This window comes from Pangasianodon hypophthalmus, chromosome 12, assembly GCF_027358585.1.
Source record: "Pangasianodon hypophthalmus isolate fPanHyp1 chromosome 12, fPanHyp1.pri, whole genome shotgun sequence".
Lineage (NCBI taxonomy): Eukaryota > Metazoa > Chordata > Actinopteri > Siluriformes > Pangasiidae > Pangasianodon > Pangasianodon hypophthalmus.
The window spans coordinates 19,055,309-19,077,253 of NC_069721.1; positions in this window are offsets into that span (position 1 = coordinate 19,055,309).

A 21,945-nucleotide genomic window follows, 5' to 3' on the forward strand; every position below is an offset into this window, starting at 1 on the left:
ATGGGGTCTGGCTATAACTCAAGGTGCACAGTCATTAGGAAAAGAAATCCCACTGCACCAGAGTGTGTGTTGGAACGATGTGGTAGAGTTCCAAGGTTTTGTCTTACACATTGTGCTCTGCCAGAGTTTTAATATTTAGGATACCCTGTACTTTCCTGCAAATGAGATTGACAAGTACAGGTCAGGCTGTTTTTATGCTTTAAGGAAGTGCTAAAAGATATTGGAATAGTGAAGTTAATATGTGCTGAACCATAACAGCCACATATGCTTACACATAAAACTTCATCGAATCAACCAGCTGCTCCTGACATTAGTCAATTAGAGAGTCTGGCCATGTAAATGTGACAGTAAAACCATAATGTTTTAGATAAACCATGTGGAGTCAGTCACCAGATGTTGAGAAGAGGTGAAATATGGAGTATGCGGAACAGGCAAAAGGCTGTTTTATTATTTAAGATAGGCATTTTAATTGCCCCACTCCATTTTACTCTGATTTGAGCACATGTAGTGTTTATATACAGTGTATAAAGGAACAGCCCCATCTCATTCTAAATGTACTACAGATAAGCAGTTTGACACATTTTGGCTAACATCTGGAGGACAGCAGAGACCTAAAAATATTGATTTATTATATATATATATATATATATATATATATATATATATATATATATATATATATATATATATATATATGTTGATTTAATATATTGATTTATTATTATTACATTAATATGAGTTGATTTCCAAATTGTCCATAGTGTGTGAATGTGTGTGTGATTGTACCCTGAGATGAGTTGGCACCCCGTCCAGGGTGTCCCCCACGTCATGCCCCAAGCTCCATGGGACTGCAGACTTCCCCGTGACCCTGTGTAGGATAAGCGGTACAGAGAATGGATGGATGGATGGATGGATGGATGGATGAATGAAATGAGTTGCCTTTGTAGACACATAAAAATAATTTTAGTACTTTATTCACAGACACACATGGGCAAATGTACACAGCTTAGTCTTAGAAAGATTAAGTATTTATTGTTTATAGTTCTACTGTATGTTAGCTGAGGGTGAATGCCAGGTACACAGACTGAGAGTGAGCATAAAACACTTTAAAACAGAGTTAAATAATTGATTGAACACAGATTTTTACATGCAGCTAATATCAACATGATCTCTCCCTTGCAAATTCAATTATCATGAAGAGACATTGGCTGAGGTTGGGGTTAAAGATGTGGCTAGCATTCAAATCCTATGGAATTGGCCTTGTTTTTTGGAATTTGTAGAAATGTTTCATGAGATCATGTACTAAATAGATTCTTAATAACATCTTGGAGGGCTTACTTCTAACACATCTCACTCTAACACTCGGTCCTCCTTAAAGCATTGATTAACAGTGATCAGGTGTGTTAAATTAGGCCTGGAACTAAACACTCCAGGAAGCTAGATCACAAGGAGCAGACTCTGGCACCACTTATCTATAGACCATCATAAACCAACCTAAGAACTGATTCTCAACAAGTCAAACTATGTTTTAGCTATCTTTCAACAGTTGATAACTTATTTCAATAAAGTTTACAGCTTTGAGATTGAAATTGGTACAGAACTATAGACAAGTTTATCTACTAAAATCTACTAGATCTACTAAAAATGAAAAAAAAAAAGCTTAATAAAACATCTAGACAGCAATGAAGTGTTACCAAAATTAATTTACTTACTGGTACCACTGTGAAAAAATAGTAAAAACTTTTTTCTTTTTTTAGTCAGAAATGAAAAGATATTTCACAGGGTCCTGTGAGTAATATGAAGCTTACCAGATTGCCTGTTGTGCTAGAACTGAAGTAATATTAATAATAATAATAATGTGGAACATGGAAGTAGGAGCCAAAACACACATAGACAATTTTGGTACTTGGGCATGTGTCAGAAAAACAAGACAATGTGGATTCCTAATAGCAAACTTCTGGCAATTTACCTGATTCGTATAAAGTTCATATGAAAAGTGATGAAAGTTAGGGTTAGAGGCATGGTTAGCATTCATGCATCTCCATATTCTATAAAACCATATTCTATAAAACTCATTGAAATCAAACATCACCTTTCCTCATTCTAATTTTTCATAAGATTGGATTGATTTGTAATGATTGTAGTCATTAGCAAAGAGTATTTTTCACCTGAAAATGTGGATATAGTGTACCTTCCAAAAGGCCAAAAGGAACATACATAATTGGACCATAACTGCCATTTAGAGTAAACTCTACAAGCACCTTTCTAGGTAAAAGATACATACTAAAGGTACAAGAGGTGTATGCTTGAGAGTACCAACCCAAGTGACAAACAAAGAATCGTACAGTTTAGTACCCTTTATATAACAGTGATTATTGATATATTATAAACTGGTAGCTTAATCAAGATTATTGGAAATGTGCGTCATCAGCTTCTAAGTGCAATGTTAACCAAACTGTGATTTTCCAATGATCTAAAAACAGGAGAAATAGGATGCAGTGTCACCCGAAGAGCTCATGATGTTACATATGATGGAACTGGTTTCACTGAGAAATCTTTATTTTGTTTGCTCTATTGCTGCTGAGAGTGGAAGTGCATGAGAAGGTGCAGTAGAGAGATGGAGACAGAGAGAGAGAGAGATAGAGACAGAGAGAGAAAGAGAGAGAGAGAGAGAAAAAACAGGGCACTGAGGCCAATGCAAATGCCTTTAAGATTTCCATGCCTGGCTGCATTCATTTCATTCTAATTCGCCGCAAATATTTCCACGCATCCATCACCACAACAGGTGAATGCTCTCACCCTGTTGCAAAGCGCTGTCACATGCTGCCAAATCCAGGTTGTTTACCTTCTCAGTGTGAGGGTAACATTGTAAAGATAAGTTAGCGTATCCATGTTCTGTGTTCCACCGTTCTCTAATACCTACAAAATAACCCCGTGGGGTATACTGTGGCACAAAGTTGTTTTGCGTGTACAAAAGCAAAGCTGTCCCCGAGGGCTCGGTGCCGTGGCGGCGTCTGTCTCACGCCTCGCGGGACACACTCCCAATCATCAGGGGTCTCCTACTCGACAGCCAATCACACACACGCCATTAGTAAACTACACCTCCCTCTTTCTTCCTCGCTGTCAGTCTCTCACTCTCTCTTTCTCTTTTAGTCTCTCTCTCTCTCTCTCTCTCTCTCTCTCTCGCCTGTTTCTGCTGTCCTTCACACTCTCTTTCACTCTCTCTGTCTCTCTCATCTTTACCCTCTCCTTTTGCCTTGTTTTATTTTTCTTTTTTTTCCCCCATTAACTGAGAGGCTGACAGTTGAAGAGACCGATAAAAGTGGATTGTTATTATCTATATTTTCAAACGGCTTTTAACTGGTGTTGAATTACAACTCAAACACAGCTTTAAGTCAAGCCAGAATCAACTGGTTTCTTGATTTATAACAAAGCACTGTTGAATTCTTGATTCTGATTGGTCAGAATGATTCATTTTCTATAACAGCAGCTTTGACAACAGTGCTTGATGCAAGGTTTACATTAATCCATTATCATTTCTCTAGTAACAATTTACACCAGGACTTGTATGGCAGATGTGCCACATAGACAGATTATATTAAAAAAAAACATGCACAATCAGTAACATGTGAGGTGATGTTTATTTAGCATTTCTGGAAGGAGTCTCCAGTGTCAGTGTTGTGTAACACTCAGAGGTAAAACTGTAAATGTACGTTTTCCCACACAGGAAATTCCCACACACACATTTCTTCAGAATGTAGGGGTGTGTGGTTTCTTGGTAACATGACAAGCTGATTTTCTTCAAGAGAAGAAAAAAGGTTGATGAAGGAACTACTGTTTATAGCTTCTACAGTATAGGAATAATAATAACAGGAACTAGCCTGTTTCATGGACATTCCACAACACACAATTGTAACTACAGTATAAATTGATTAAACGTATGATACGTTGTACTTTAATAAATAGAAAAATGCATAGCTAGCACTGGCAAATGGGTATAAGAGGAATAAAACATGCTGTTATTGGATATTCTTTTTATTTTGTACATGAAAAGAGTTTCATGAAAAGTTTTCAAACCATTCTTGGTGGGATTAATGTAATTGGTATTATTTTCCATCTTCTTCTTTCCAACATGGGTTAAGCCTACAGCATTACAGCATATTTATACTTTTTTTCTCCCTCCCTCTCTCAGTATGGTGGGCCTACCCGTGGGCCTAACCCCCCACTTCATCACCCTCTTTGGCAGATCGCTATGAGGGGTTATTAATAATTTTGTCTGTGTGCTACAGATGTTGCACAAATGAACAAGGCTTTTCTGGGGTCTCACAACACCGGGGCGCCTCAGGTGCTGAGCGCAGACCCAAATCTGTCTCTCTCCTCCTACCTCATCTCTCCATCAGCAAACGAAAAAGTGTGGAGGAAGAGAGGATAGTGTCTGAGCATGCGCACTCCTCCAGTCTACAGAGATGGAGAAAGAGTTGTGTAGCTGAGTGATGACATTATGCAGCATGGTCTCAGGAGGAAAACTTAGAAATGATACTACATTTTGAAGGTTTTAAAAAGTATGGATAAAATTTTATGTATATATATATATATATATATATATATATATATATATATATATATATATAAAATATACTGTTCTCCCAGCCTGTACACTATATTCAATGGTTTGGACAAAATTAATTTTTTGTAACAGAAATTGTGATTATGAAGCCATGCATGAACAGTTGGGGAAAATGTCAAACTGTTCCAGGTTAGCAAATAATTGTTACTTAAAACATTTAGAAAATTTTGGAAAACACTATAAAACACTGTATTGTCCCACATGGATTCAGTTAATGCCCAAGTCTGTAGATTTGTACTTTCTGAATGCTGCTGTAATCATAAAGATTGCGCTCATCTCACGACTCTTATTCACTTATGAGTCTGGTTCCTCTCAGAGTTTCTTCCTCATTTGGAGTTTTTTTTTCCTTGCCATTGCTGCCCCTGGCTTGCTAATTAGTGATCTACATCTGAATACATTTGAATTTCTGTAAAGCTGCTTTGTGAAAACACTTCCCAAATGTTTTTTTGTGAAGATCACTTTCCTAATTTCTTAATTGCAGCATGTGGTGGGTAGAGGCAGTGTGTGATTGAAAATGTGTAAACTCATCTGCATTATTTGCGTGAGCCCCAAAATCAAAACACATATCTGTAGCAGGGGTCAAAACACATGCAGGCAATGTCAAATAAGGGTAATCCATATAAAATTTCAAAACACACTCAAGATCGGAAAATCAGAGCAAACCAGGAAACCAAGCCTCGGACTTAAGAATATGAAATGCAGTGCTCCAAAAAAAAAACAACAACAGAGAGTAACACAGAACAGGTGAACACAGTTGGGCAACAACCCAATGACAAGACAGAGGTAGAGACAGGAATAAAACAAAAATAAACATGAGGACATGATATTCATTGCCATGGGAACCATAACACAAAAGGAGAAACAATACTATATTGCTGAACTTAGTGGATCCACAAAGAAATCCAGATTCTATGGTTATGTAAATCGGAAACACCAAAAACTATACACATCCCCACCCCCTTCCCCTTATAAAGTGTTCTGTGTTTTCATGTTGGCTGTCATATTTTGTGATGTAATAACACATGCCTGCCATGTGCTTACTAGAAATGATCAGTTTCCCTTTTCTTACAACACTTGTACTAATTCACGCATATAAAAACACATTCAATAAAGTTTAGGGCGACATTAGAACGAGGCCTATTAAGAAGTTTGGGTGTGACTAGAGAATAGTCAATAGCCCTTATCCATCTGCTTCCACGCAGTGAGCACTGATAAAGAGATAAAGCATGCACATTCTGGATGGTGTGTGAGAGAGAAAGGGCAGCAGTAAAAAAAAAGTGTGGAAAGACATAAAGTATGATTTTTCCATGATGTGTGTGTGTGTGTGTGTGTTAACACTGAGCAAACCTGGCTCAGCTGAGGAACACATGAGTGGCGGCGTCTATCCACAGCCTCATGTTTCACAGTGACCTCCACTTCCTGTGGCGAGCGCAGAGGCTCACGGTGAGTGGCAGCTCTGGTGAAATTCTCTTCCTTAAACGCCGGAGTTATGAAGAGGTGCTGCCGTGTTAAACATCTGCTCCATCCATTACTGCAGCCGAGAGAGAGAGAAAGAGGCAGAGAAAAAGAGACGTCGATAAATCTCAGGCCTCTTGTGGGGAGACATTTTCCAAAGCTCTCGTCCTCCACTGTTTTCTATCTCTCATTGCTTCCCTTCTTCATCATCGAGAGCAGGTTGTAGAAAACACACCGTTAATGACAGGACTGAGAATAACAAATTCACTTTTATGCACTTGGTACAGCAGCTGAATGCGAATATAGCATCTCAATCTGTAAGACTGAATGTGAACCTTTTTAATCCACTATTGCTTTCCCTTAAATGCAAAGAACTTTTATATGTCATGTAATAAAATTCACTCCTTACATCAAAATGACTTTACTGAAAAGAAGTATGATAGTGGAGATAGTGGCAATGCATTAAAAGTATGAGACACTATGATAAGTCAGACATGGCTGCTAAAAGATACAAAAGTCCAAAATTTGTTAAATATTTCATATTGACTAGATTATTCATTTACCAAAGCGCATTCATTTTCCTCCTGCATAATGACGCACTCCAATCCAAAATGGAGACTGCACTTTCCAACTTCTAAAAAATTCACATATTTGCATCAATTTTTAAGAAGGGGTTTATTTCTAATGAATTTAGATTTAATTTGGCATGGCATAAAATCCATTTGTACCGCTTTTAATTAAGAATGCAATCCATGCAATTAGAATTATGAGCAGAGCCTTCATCAGGAGGTCCTGAGAGGACCCCAGTCGGAAAAATTATGTTAATGCTTTACACTGAAAACACTTTGCATGGAGCAGATTTTTCCCCCCTCTTTCTGTCTCTTCTCCAGACGAGAGGAAGGCCCTCTACAAAGGCTTGATTTTAAGCCGCTTTTCAGGAGCGTGTTTATTCTTTTGTTTGCTGGAGATGGTGTAAAGGAGCATACACCAGCTGTGTTTATGGACGCAGCATTGCTGAGTGACGATAATGCGACGGCTTTAAGTGTTGCGCCACAAAATGCAGCAATCTGCAGCGCGACATGGTGCTGTTTATAAATCACTAAACATCTTGTCAAGAGCTTGGATTTTTACATCAAGCTGGGTTGACGATAAATCTTTAAAGAGAGAGAGAAATGACGGTGCAGTTTATGTCATTATGACCCAGAACGTTCATTTGTAGTGCTCTATTTATATCCAAATTGCACTTTCAGAGTTACTCTGGGGTTTTTGATACAAATGCTTGAATAAGCTAAATGTGTGTGTGGAAGAAAGATGCTTTGTTCAGCTTTAGCCAGCGGCCCAACTTAACCCTGCTCATGACCTCTAAGTTATTTCTACGGATACAAACATAAACAGAGTGGGATTAATAACAAGTGTGGCTTATTGTGTGCTTCATGCTGATATTATCAAGAAATTAATGTTAAGGGCCTGGGAATCAGCGTCACACCTCATTGCATTGTGGGATCTATCGTCCATTTTTGTTGTATACAGATTTTGGTAACACTTTCTGTGAAGGTCATATGTATAATGACCTACATACAATCTATATACAATCATATGTTTTGACACATTTATAAACTTTATAGCAATGATTATAATTAAGAAATGTTAACAAAACACATTGAAAGTAGTGTTTGTAACACATTATATTGCCAAAACTAAAGAAAATAGGTGTCTATGTCCTCTGTGTATGATTAAAATTGAAACCTTATGATGCCTTTTTAATGTGAGAGGCAGACATACATTATTATTATTATTATTATTATTATTATTATTATTATTCATTCTTATGCTAACTATCTAGTTATATTCTTGGGATATTCCATTACATGCACTGGGTTTTCTCTGTATTCTTTTTCAAGTGCTAATGGGAAATAGTTTGTGGCATTATAAGATCCATTTGAAAAGGTCACATTCACAATACTAGCTAGCTAATTAGAGCACTTTAAATTAGTTTAAATGACAACATAAAGGAGGAATTTTGTTTTTCCTTTACATTTGCATTAGTTAAGCCTTTTGTTTCATTCTTGCAAACAAAGTAGTATGATTGCAGCAGAGTAGAATGTCACTAAGGTCTACTAAACATTCAGAAAGAGCTGTGTCTGACACCATATGTTAAGAAGTGTGGATGGAACATTAATAAGAGGTTGTGGGAGCACACCTAGTGCTGATGAAGCACTTTCCTCTACCCTGCTAAGCTCATCTCCACCATAGGCTAATCCTCTCAGTATGACAACAGGCCATTTTTCCCTCCATTTCGCCACTGCTCTGTAGGTGGCTTCCAACTTTTGAGTCATTGCATTAATGGGAATGGCATCTGGATCCCCCTTCTGGTTCTGGCTCGCTTTCAATGACCACACTAAACTAACACATGAAAAGTAATTCTATTTCCATTAGCATAGCTTCAGTAACACACATGCAGAGAGTTGAGACCACAGTGCTCTTCTCTTAAACATACACTGTGGTGTCTTTTTCATCATGTGTTCGGAGCTGATTGAATAAACAGGCTGTAGCTCATCATTGACACTGATTTAATAAATTATTTATTGCACTGCACATGTACATGCACTGTTTAAATTTGTAAAGCTGTAAGAATGCTTTGCGACAATGTCTATTGTTAACAGCACTATACAAATAAAATTGATTTGAACTGAATTAGGCAAGTGTATTCTTACACATTCTCTTGGTACATATGCTGAGATCATCGCTAAGGCCCAATTTATTGTAATAACTCACATCAGGACAATATGACAATATGAGCATGTCCAAAGAGACAGTATTGTTTAATAAACATGTCTAGGTGTAAATTTGATTTGATGCAAAGAATTGATCTGAACATGTCCGTTTGTTCTCTGGAGCATTCTGGAGCTTTCCATGGTAAAATATTCATCAGAAGGATCTCAGATGACATCATCAAGAAAACCCCTGGGTAACATTAGGAAGATATTACGAATGACCTACCTTAGGCATAAAACACAATAATCCACATGATTCCCCTTTGCATTCAGTGAAGTGAATGATATGTAGTAGGGATGTAACACAATGACAGTCCAGAAACACTAGAAAACACTAGAAAAAAAATCCAGAGGATTTTATTTGTTTGTTTGTCTTTTTTTAATCATTATATTTTTATCTGTATCTGCCCGTGACATTTTCTTACAAAATTAGTTGTTTCTATTTCCCTAAATATACATCAAATAGTAGCCTAATTTAAACCACCATGACCCTGACCAGGCAGTTATGAAGGACTGAATGAATGAATGCTGTAAATGCATCCTACAGCTAATCACATGCATGTTAATGAATGTGTTTTTCCTTATTCCGGCAAGCTTCAAACTCACATGACTTTTCTGTTCCATCCCTCATTGGGACCCTGTCCCGATGCTGAGCTCTATTTCAACCAAATTTCTGGCATAAATAAATAAATAAACAAATAGTGCACCACTTATTCATATCTGTATTTGCATCTGTTTAGAACACATTATATGTTCAATCTGAATAATATCTACATCATCTGCTTGCTAAATAATAATTGGGGCAGATGGTCCTGTCCACATTTTGTGATTTCCTTAAATAAAATGTAATTAGAGAGTAATCAATTGCATTATTGTTTTCTATAGAGCAGTGTTATGGAAAGAAAAAGAAAAAGAAAAAGAATAATCAGCCCTGGTCAAGTCAATAAGCATGAAAGACGTCAATAATCCGTTGGTGTTTCCTAACAAGGTTGCTGGGTTTGACCTGGATTGATAGCTATGATGCATAATTCAGATCTTAAAATCCCACTCCCTGCTTCCATATGATAAATGTCAACAAAAGGATTATGGGAGGGGGAAAAAGCCTACGTCTGTTCAGGAAGGCCATCACAAACACTGTCCCCATGAGAGTGATAATACTTTACAGACAAATGTAAAAGATTTACTGTGCATGAACATCCAGCGCCATTTCTCTGCACTTCTCATTTGGATCCAATTGACACGTTTTGAATTCATTTTGCACTAATGGAAAGCTTTAGCTAGCTGTTACTTTATGAAATGACCTCACAATTTATTTCACTACTGTGTGTAATCATATGTGTGTGTATGTGTGTGTGTGTGTGTGTGAGTGGGTGTGCGACTGTGTGTGTATTCTCGGGGTGTGTTAAAATGACTGTGGTGGCATTGCCACTTGGGAAACACAGTCCCATATTGATTGTGGACTGGACAAATAGTTCATTTTATCAAGCCTGACTATCCTCATCCCTCTACATGCTAAATAATGAATAAGCCCATCCGTCATTGCTTCAAAGTATTTATTGCTGCTGTCCCTTAGCCTACATAAACCTGCCCAGGTTTTGGATTCAGCTTGCCAGGAAAATTGCAGCTAGTGTCCCATGAAGATTAGTACTTAGAGGTAGCATGACGTCCAGTAAAGACGCTTAGTCATTGATTTCGGTGACGTTCGATCCCAGGTCCCTAGTGTTCCTTCTTTGTTTTAGTCTGTTTATTGTTGTGTACAGTGGTTATTTAGTATAAAAATTTAATAAACCATTTACATCTAATTTGAAATTAATGAAAGTGACCTACAGTATGTTGCTGGACTATTACATCAAAAATGACTCATTTGATTCATTTTATGTATAGATGTCTAGAATCAACTCATTTCTATGTTCACGCAGTACTCACCACAACACTTACAATGCACTAACAAATCCATTATTAATTCCCACTCAAATTTAATGGACCTGAAAGCATAAAGACATGGATCTTTGCTACAGAACTAAATTATTTCACTGACCAATACATTAGATAGTATGAGACCTAAAAACAAATTGGTTTCAACTTGAATATTTAATAGAAAGGACACTTTTCTGAAGATGTGTTCTTCGGATGTTTTAAAAGATTCCCCCACCACCACAACTGCCACATCCGCCTCATTTCCCCTCCCCTCTTACTCCATTAGAATGACTAAATTATAGATTTCTCCCGGATTCTGAGCATTAGACCATGAGCATGAGCAAGTTGAAATGGCACCGCATACATTATAGAGGGGAAAGAAAAGATTAATGGTGGTGTTTGCTGGTACCATTCCTGAGATACAAGTGTTTCTGGGCTATTGACATGTCTGTTTTTAAGCCACAAACCTCAAGTAGTGCAAAGTTTGACAAACAAATATTACCAAATGTTCCGCATCAGTGGAAATATCTTAGGTAAATAATTATACACAATCCAAGAGCATAGTAATGCTGTCATTTTTAATGTTCTAGTTTGATATGCAGACATTTGAGTGCTTACACTTTATACATTAAGTGTCTCAAAGGAAAAACAACATTGCTTGTAAAACAAAGGAATGTCTTGTAAACTGTTTTGAGAACAAGCAGAAAGACGTTCAGTCCCATCTTAGTGATTCTCAAAAATTCCGGTTTTTAATTGCACCATTATGTGCAAAACAGATGTGTGTGTGAGAGAGTGTACGTGATCCTCTGCTTCCTTCAACTTCTCAATTGTTTTCTATTATTTAATATTTGAATAAATATGAGAACTGTCTTAATGAAGATGTAGACGTATATGAATAAACAGTATTTATATAAAAACTACTTGTACCTGAAATCTGCAATGTCTTGTTGTGAAGTAAGTCCAGTCACGTCCAGTGAAAACTGTAGTTCTTACCAGTATCCTAGGTTTAAGTAGATGTTAATAGTAAACAAAATATGTACGAAGGGCAAAATAAAGGGTAAAAAAAACACTACTATGTATAGTAATGAAAAGTTTTTTATACATTTCTCAAAACGTTATCTCACATCATGACAGAAACTGTGTGAGATACACTTCAGAACAGTATGATGCACACAGTATCACGAACAAGGCCAAATATATGGAGATGCTGCATTCTGGAAGCTGGGATTTTTTTTTTTTTTCTCTAGCGTAATAATGGCAGCTGAACATGGCCAGGCATTTCTATGATGCTGGAAATGGCACAGAGTGAACCCAGACCCAGCCAAGGGAATTGGAAAGCAGGAGCGAGCTGGCGAGTCCACATCTTTCCTCCAGTTTGCAGAGTTTGTGTTGAAACGAGCCGAGGAAGTGAGCGGGTGAAAGTATAGTCCATTAATTCTGGGCCAGAAGAAGTCAAGAGTGGAAGGTTTGCCACTGCTTACCAACTCTACTTTCTCTCTCTCTCTCTCTCTCTCTCTCTCTCCTTCTCTCTACCACCAGAATCTCAGAACCATCATTCAGACATTCAGAAGGGCATTCATAACCACTCAACTGGCTGTTGGGCAGTGAGCGAGTGTGTATATGTGTATCTTACTATATGTGTATGTATAGGGGCAAATAAACAAGCACTCAACCCTTCCCCTTCTCTTGGGACCCTTGCCATATAATCTCAGAATTAATTCTATTTGGAAGAGTTAAAATAAGAAAGGTTAGGTGTCGGTGTAAGGGAGCTTCACTTCTTTGCTAATGAACACATACCTTGCCTTTCTCGCCGTGTCCTTGGACTGTCATCTCCAACCTTTTGAAGCTGTATCTGATTATCCAGGCAGCAATTAATCATAATTAAGCCAGACTTGCAGTCTTGGAGCAGTGGCGGGAAGGTAGCCATGGACCTGGCATGCGTTCTGATCAGCTCCTGGCATGTCTTTTTTTTTTTTTTTTTTCTTTTGTGGCTACCTCAACCACTTCCATTTAAACACTAGGGTGGAAGGGGGTAGGGGGTAGGGGTAGGGGTAGGGGGTGAAGGTGATAGAATAAAAATTTACTGGCTGATGAGAACGCTCAGAAAGGTCTGCGTTAACTCTGTGTCTTCTCACCACATCTTGGGGCCTCCCGTTTTGTTACAGAGTAAAATCTTGACTTATAAAATAAGCGAAGTTCATTTTCAACTCTGCATGAGTTAATCTTTTATGTTGCACCACTACCTAAGTGCTTGGATCCTCTTTGTTTTCCAACAGGAAACGCACCAAAAATCACATAGAGCTCTGCCAAGTTATATGAACATAATAAGTTGGCTGATGACTGAAGTTTGTTTTATGATTCCACTTTATGTATTGCATTTGGGTTTCGTGCTGCGTAAATGGAGGTCTAAATTGCTGAGGATTGTTTACAGTTATGAAAAATTATGTCGATCATAACAGACTGGAGCATTAAGCCAAGCCAAACAGCACATAATCTAGCAGCCAAGATATGATAGTTAAATATTATAGCATGTAATACATCTCTGTAGAAGGCATGAGGTTAAGATGCGTGTATCTGCGCTCTTCCTCTTTGCAAGTTCTCTCATGTGATTTCCAGATGGTTTGTGTTTTCCTGGTCAAAAGGTTTCGGAGTGGAGGTCTGGCTGCCTGGCCCTTTGCTAATATATTTTTCTTTCCTTTTCGCAGGCAGTTTATTATTAGAATGTGCTTTCATTGCATCAGTAGGATGGAGAATGATGTTTGTGCATGCATGTATGTATGTGCATGCGTGTGTGTTGTTGAAGATGGTGCAGAGATTAATGTATAGGTCAGCTGTATCTGTGGTCCCTCTGGGCTGAGACTGAAACCCTGCCAGACCCTGACAGAGGTCAGTTGGGCTGTTATCCTTCTATCTTTCTCTTTTCTTCTCTCCACCTCCAGCAACGAAACTATCACACTTTTCCGATTACAATATTTTCCACACGGTTTCCATTCAGCCTCCACTTGACTGGGGTCATGCTCAATGTTAATGTCTGTTCTTGAATGAAAAGTATACAGTATACAGTATACACTCAGTGACCACTTATTGGACATTTTAACATGTACACTAACTAAGTGTGTGGTGGTCTGGAAAAAGTAAGTATTACATTTACATCTAGTCACGTCAAAAAGTAAATTTAGTAAAGTACATTTAAAGATTGCATTACAGTTCCACTGAAAGATGCACTGCCTACCTCTAAATTTATGGCCTAATCTACTTATAGAATAAGAAAATGAATTACTGACAAATATATAGGAATTATAAGTTTACACTGGGAAATGAGCTATCACTTTGATTATCAGTGTCATCCACATGAACCTCTGTCTCATCACCTGAGGTAAAAGTCATTTAAACAAAAAAAGCCTCATTGTTGGCGTCACTCGACTGATCTCTTCTCATGTTAACCTAAATGGAGGAATAATCGTTGATTAATTCAGTTTTGTTCTGTTGGCAAATTTACTTGTTAATAAAGTTTCTTTATTGACAAGGCCATTTAAATATTTACAACTTTGTCAGCTGTCATCGGTACAGAGTGTGTAATTGCTCTTCTCTATTTTGATGATGATGTGATGGTGCAGGCTTAAGGTTCCCCGGTGGACTAGTGGCTCTCACTGCCACAGCCCAGGTTCAAATCCCAGTCAGGGAACCAACCCCAGCCACTGGATGGTTGCACTCTCAATGCTGATCCCAAGCCTGGAAAATGGGGAGAGTTGCATCAGGAAGGACATCCGATGTAAAACTTGTGCCAGAATCAAAATATGCGAACAGGTGATCAGAAAGAGAAATTTGATAAATTTGTGCGAAAATCACACTTAAGTAGTGAGATTTAAGGCAGAGTCACTGCATTTGCTGCTGTTTTTGTAAAACTGGCTTGTTGCCTAATGTAATCTTTCCAGCAGGACAGCCTAAGCAGCCTTAGATAGTAGCCTAAATAAAATCTTTTCTATAGTGCTTTGGTAAAACACTTTTATTTTCTCTTAAAATAAAACGTCAAAGTAGATTATTGGCTGAAAAAACAATTTTGCCCAAAACCAGATTTGTCATCATTTTTTTGGCCATCTTCCAGAATTTAGCTGCAGCAATGTCCAATTTTTTTTTTTTTTTTTTTTTTTTTTTGGATGGTGGATTATTCTCAGCATAGTGTTAGTATGAGTGTATCAGGTGCAGCAGCACTGATGGGGTTTTACCCACAATGAACCAATACACTAATTAACCATTTTATTACACACACACCCCTTTTAGATTCGCTGGTGTCAAAAGTATAACCTATGGGCTGGTACTGGCTTGATTTTGGAACATGGCTATGATGATTTGTGCCATTTCATCCACAAGAGCATTAGTGAGGTCAGGCACTGATGTCGGACGAGAAGGCCTGGTGCATAGTCAGCATTCCCATTCCTCCCAAAGGTGTTCAGTGGGATTGAGGTCAGGGATCTGTGCAGGTCACTCAAGTTCTTCTACACCAATCATGGCCTAACCATGGAGCTCACTTTGTGCACAGGGGCATTGTCATGCTGGAACATGTTTTGGGCCCTTAATTCCATTGAAGGGAAAATGTAATGCTACAGCATGCAAAGACATCCTATACAATTGGATGCTTCCAAGTTTGTGGCAACAGTTTTGGGAAGAACCACATATTAGCGTAAAGGTCATGTGTCCACAAACTTTTGGCCATATAGTGCACGATGGTCGCTTTCCACTGATGGACGTGGTAGAGAAGGTGTAAAAAAATAAGGTATAGCAATGTAAGATGTTCTAGAGTGAACATGACACAATGGTCAGTGGGTGTAGATAAACAATCCATTTTAAAATGAATGTAGTATGTGTCTGTGTGACTCACACATTTTTACGAGTAGCAGAAACTTAATATGTACATAAGTAGGTAAATAAATTAACAATCCAATTCACTCTATTATTTATTGAGCGGTGGTGATTAAAAGCAAATTAACAGCAGGCAGTAAGTGTTACAGACTAATGAGATTAATCAGACTTACAATTGTACTAGGGTCAATATTTAGATAGCACTGACTCTGAATCGAGAGGTTACTTATTACCAACACACAAGGTCAGCTTATATATTGTCTTGTAAATTACAAATATGTGAGTATTGCTGTGATGTTTAAAATGGGCTGACTACAACGAGTTAGCTCATTGTTGTTTCTGAGAATTAAAATTACACAGCAATTAACTTCATTGACTGGATCTATCATCTTAGTCTATCATTGCCATGTTCAGCAAGCAGGCAAGTAATCTTACATGAAGCATTGCACGACCTTGTCTCTCCTCCCCCAGTCTACTGACTGCTAATTGTGTTTCATTGTCTGTGCTGATTCCAGAAATACATGACTGTTGCTGTTATTTTTCATGATCATATAAAAATCTAAATATACTTAAAAAGCTTGGGCAGCTTATCATGGACTGATGGACTTTTGCATTCTGCTTTAGGTCTGTCCTGACACTCCTCCATCCCCTATTACTCCATTAATTCCTTTCTTCTGTCAGGCTCCTGATGTTAGCGGCCTGCAGGGACGGGTTCAGCACACTGCTCTGGTTGGATCGTCCTCTGTCTAACCTGACCGGAGGACGACTTTGCTCTCACAACGAGGACACCAAATTAACAGTGAGCCGCGTCGCAGCCAGAGCTTCTGATCTTAATGAGGGATGACCTGGAGAAATAGACCATAATTATCCCTATTATTACAATCTTTTTAGCTAGAGAATATAAAAGGCTCATTATTGTTCTTTTTGAATTGTTCATTATGATTATTTTTGAGCCTGCAGCCCTTTTAGGCCAAAAGTGGAAGGTTGAGAATGGGAAGAATTAAAAAAAAAAAAAAAAGATTGGTTAATACCCGGCAGTCGTGTGGACTCTTGGATCCTGAACTGGTTTTATTCATTCTTTCTCCACCTTCCCCCGCGTTTTTCCTCCATGAATATCCCTGGGCCTTTCTTTAATTTTTTAGTCGGATAGGGACACTGGTCTATTAGCAGCTCAAGGTGGGGAGCAAAGCCCTTTTTAACTTATTCAAATATGTGTTTGTTAAAGTGAGCAAAGCTAATATGCTGAGTTCTGTGCTTTATTATACTGTACATCCATGGAGCTGATTAAAAATTGCAATTTCACTGGGGTCCACTTTGAAACATTTCATTTCCTTGCTCTCGGTTTCCACTATGATTCATTTCAAACAGCAATCTGTCATTATTTGAAAGCAGTAATTACTTCAAAATAAATACATCCTCGTGTTTCGGGGCCCACCTGAATGGAAAGAAAATTATGTTTATATGTGTATGAATTGAGTGGAATGACCCCAGTGATTTTTTTTTCAAAAGCAACTGCGAATGCTGCCAGAGCGTTAATATGAAGTGTCAAAATTGGAACAGGCACGTCCTGCCCGTTGTTGGGTGCCTCCTTAATTTGGGCCACTGCAGAATGTGTGATATTTGTAATTGTGTCTGTCAATCCATCTCAATATGCTGTCAGCCATTTGACATTCCCCATAAACGGCAAGCTTCGTGTTTGAGTGATGTTTTTTATTTGATGCATTGAAAGGTTTATGAATTTCTGCCTGCCTCCTAATGGGCCCAATTCCACATGAATATACAACATAACACAGCTGATATTATTACCCTAGAAAAAAAAAAGTAGCTTGTATTCATGTTAGAATAACAGTGCTCATTTATTGTACCATATGGTATTATCAAAGTGATATAGTATGAGATAATTGAACTGACACTTATATTTAACCATTTCAATCATGAATAATGTACATAAATATACCAGTTTTATTGCTATAAATCAACAAGCCATTTTAAGTGCTGGTTTATATACCTGTTAGTTATTACAGCTCTCCAAGATGTTAAAGCATCTAAACTCCATATCTTGGCTGCATTTATTGTAGTGCGGTAGAGTGGCTTTGGACTAAACTTCCCTGGAAAGAGACAAAATGGGCTTTCCAGTGACTGTGCTGCATGCTAAGCTACACTGCTATTGAAATCCGCAGTAGCTGTTTGCCCAAGTGCCAAAATAATCAAGTTTTGCCTGCATGGCAGGCTATGAAAGAATATTAACTGTGGGAATAACCTGCTGTGACATGTGTCGCCAGCATACCAGATCAAATGAGAGCTCATTCAAAAGACTTTCTCCAGGTAGATATATTGGCTGGGGAAAAAGAGGCACGATGAGACCAACTCAATCATTATTACTTTGATGTAGGAGGGGTCCCTGCCATCATGGCTCTGGGTGTAAGTACAATGATTCTTTTCTCTCTTTCCCCCCTTTCTCTCTCTCACTCTCTCTCTCTCTCTCTCTCTCTCTATCATTGCTCTCTAATGCATTTAGCATTCACATCCCATGATGGTTTAAACAGGTCTATGAGAACGCAAGCATTTTGTTCATACCGAAATGTATTCAAAATGCAACCTCAGAATATATGGAGTGTCACTCGAACCTTTTTTTACCCTCCCATATTAAACTATTGGCCACATATGATGCAGAGGCCTTCATCTGCATCTATAGCACCTTTGAGCATCCATGAACATTATTGATTGAGCAGTATTGCTGTGAAAATTGAACAATATTCGCAGCTAATTATTATTTGTAAATAAACCTGTTTGCAGAAGTGCAACCGAATATTGCTAGAGTAGGATGTCCAAGTGATCCTAGTCAACAGCTTTTAATTATAAGTGAATTAAATTCTCCCTCCTCGAAAGCCGAGTTCATTATGCAAAAAGCAACCGCTCGATTCCTCACACGTCACCTTGGGGCCTGTCCAAGCTGCTAGAGATCAATGCCATGTAAGTGGCAGTAGTTAACTTCCATGTCGCCTTGCTTCAAATAAAATCATAAAACTGACGCTAAACAAGGAACCCTGGTTCTCCCACTTCCCACCGCAAGTCTTCCAGGTGTCTTTCCTACTCGGACAGTAATGGTTATCCCATCAGTCTGGCTGTAAAAAGAAGGGCTATGTAATGACGCTGCTCTAATAAGGTGCTTATGTTTTATTCCAATCTATTAGAGACCTCAGGCAAGTCACTGCAGTGTAGAATGACTTTTACAGCTTCTCTCACTCTCTCTTTTCCTCTCTCTCAACTCTTGCTCTGGTTGTGGGTTTGGAAGCCTGCATCCAGGCCAACTGCTTTTGACAAGGTTAACACCCACAGCACTTTCCTGCTGGTCTGGAGAGATCAGGGGTGGGCTGCTGTGTATTACCCAACACCCACAAACCTCTGCCCCTACAATCACATGCACTGACTGAGCAATAAATGAGCAATAAAGTCTGTGTGAACTGCAGACACATAGAAAGTGTTTTTTTTTTCCCTTAGTATGCGTATGCAATATCAATCAAGCCTGATTTATATATATATATATGTATATATATATATATATATATATATATATATATATATATATATATATACCATAAAGAATGTATGCTATTTTACATAAAGAATGCATGATCAAATATTCAGTGACTGAATAATGTGATGCAAAGAAAAGTTACTATTACAACCCTAACAGCATGACCCAAAGTGTTTTATCTTTCTTATACAGCAATTTGTCAATGCTAACAATTATTTTATTTATTAAAGAGACATCATAAATTTAATCCACTTACAGCTAGATTTAAGGTTGTGGAATGTCCACAAAACAAATTATTTCACAGAGTTTCCAGCTGTTCCCTCACCAGCATCTCATTTTATTTTCTCTCTCTCTTGAAGTTAATAAGAGCAAAAAATGCAGCTTGTCATGCTACTGAGAAGCTACTGTGTTAGAAAATTGAATGAACAGCTTCACCTCTGACTTTTACAAGGTTTTGAAACTGGAGATTCCTTTCAAACTTTCCCATATCAGTGATTACATACATTTCTGATCTGTTTTTTTGTGGAGGGGCTATCATATAATTCTTATACTTACTCATACAAAGTAAGTTTTTAACTATAGAAACCATAAAATACAGTATTAGATTGTACACATCAATATAAACCCGTGATTTACATTACAGCCAGCACTTCTGTCTGAGCTGCTGAGCTGCTAAATTAGTCAACTAAATCAAAATTTATAATTCAACAGTGCTGTGGTATAAATAGGAATAAAAAAATGACAAGAGTAAACTGAACATGTCACTCAGCAATTAATAATAACTTCATACATTTTTGTTCAAGTACCTTTAAGAACATTATACGTAAAAATGCAATAGGTACAATATAATGGCTGACGATTTCCCTTCAAAGTGGCTATTTACATGTATGGAAAAAAATGACCCTACTTTCTATTCCAGTCTAAGAGTGTCAGATTTCTTGAATGATTTATAAATATGCTAAAGTCTGTGTCTCGAGAGGTGACTGCATAACCAGTGTGATGGGAGGAAGGAGAGAGTGTCAGGGTACTTTAGGGTCTGGACCCTTAGCTCCAGCGCTTGTCTGAACACAGGGCAGAGCATCCGGGTCAAGCCACAAATGAAAAGCAGCCCTCACCTGCACACACACACACACACACACACACACACACACCACTGCAAAATGGAACTTACATACAATAGTATACTCTATGACTGTTTCAAATATATATGATTTCTAATATATTTCTAATATCACCTCATACAAATGGTCTTAAGATTGCAAATTAAAATTGCCGTGAGACAGCACATAGATTCTAATTTGTTCATTTTTTGTAAGTGTTTTATCCTGGTCAGGGTCATGGTGGATCCGGTGCGTATCCTGGCAACAATGGGCATGAGGCAAGAATACACATTGGTCTGGATGCCAGTACATTGCAGCGTACCATGAACACACATACACACACTCATTGACACTTACAAGCAAGTAGCTAGTCTTCCCAGCATGTTTTTTAGAAGTGGGAGAAAACCAGAGAACCCGGAGGAAACCAATGCACACACAGGCAGAACTCCATTCAGACAGTATCTATATTATCCTTTCTACAGCATCCCGCATTAACATCGTTCATATTTCTTTCTTCGGAATAAAATTTTAATATATGGTCCGCACATAATGCTCAGCTTGCTAATAATTTTACCCTTTTACTATATAATGCAAGCCAAAAGAAGCAAACTAAAGTTATGTTCTCATTTCCATTTATTAATTTGGAAGATGTTCAAAGTGTCATTTGCATTTATTCATTTAAAAGATACTCTCTTATCCAAAGCATCTTTTAATTATGAAAGGATGCAATCCAAGCAAACAGCTAAATAGATAAGGGGTTAAGGGTCTTGCTCAAGGGGCTAACCATTGCTCTCTAGCTGTTCTGGGGAAAAGTAGTTTCTACTGACTAGCGGAAATGGTGAAGCGCTTTTCACTTGAGCAGTCTGAATGTCTTGTTCTTATTCTTGTCCTGTTGTACTGAGTATGATTGGTGTATACCGTATGTTGTCCATTTGATTGTGTTATTTGTGAATATCAGTGGAATATCAGTGTTATACCATTCATAACAATTTGCATGTCTAAATTAAAAAAAAAGATTAAAAAGATTAAGATCAGGGTTAAGACCAGGATTAGTTTTTTTCTGACAACTTAATTTGTATGGAATCAAACAAAATCCAACCATTATGACTTTTTCTATTTAAATTAAATGAAGATTGTACTAATAGCAGTATTATTGCCATTGAGCAAGTGGCTTCAGGGTATTCCAGTTATTTATGTGTATATATATATATATATATATATATATATATATATATATATATATATATATATATATATATATACATATATATATATATATATATATTCTTGATATTTCATCTTTTTGGCTGTTTTCCTGAATTCAGCCATAATAACACATCTGATGTGTTTTCCCAGACCACCACACATTATAATTCGTGTAAAGACATTTAATTTTTATTATTAGTCCATTATTTTTTTTTTTCTGAGACTGGTTTGCATTGGTTAACATTTTTTATTTTAAATCTACATAGACTATTTTTAAACGCAAAGCTTTGGCAAAATCACTTCTGTACAGGTCAGTTTCTGCTACTCCACCTCTATAATGTTTTTCTCTATACATGCACCTCATTTGCCCTCCAACTGCTTCTGTGATTCAATGCTAAACAGAGGCTATGTGACCCAGGTGGCATTTGACTCAATACTAGAGCTGTAGCACTGATCTCCTCTCTCGTT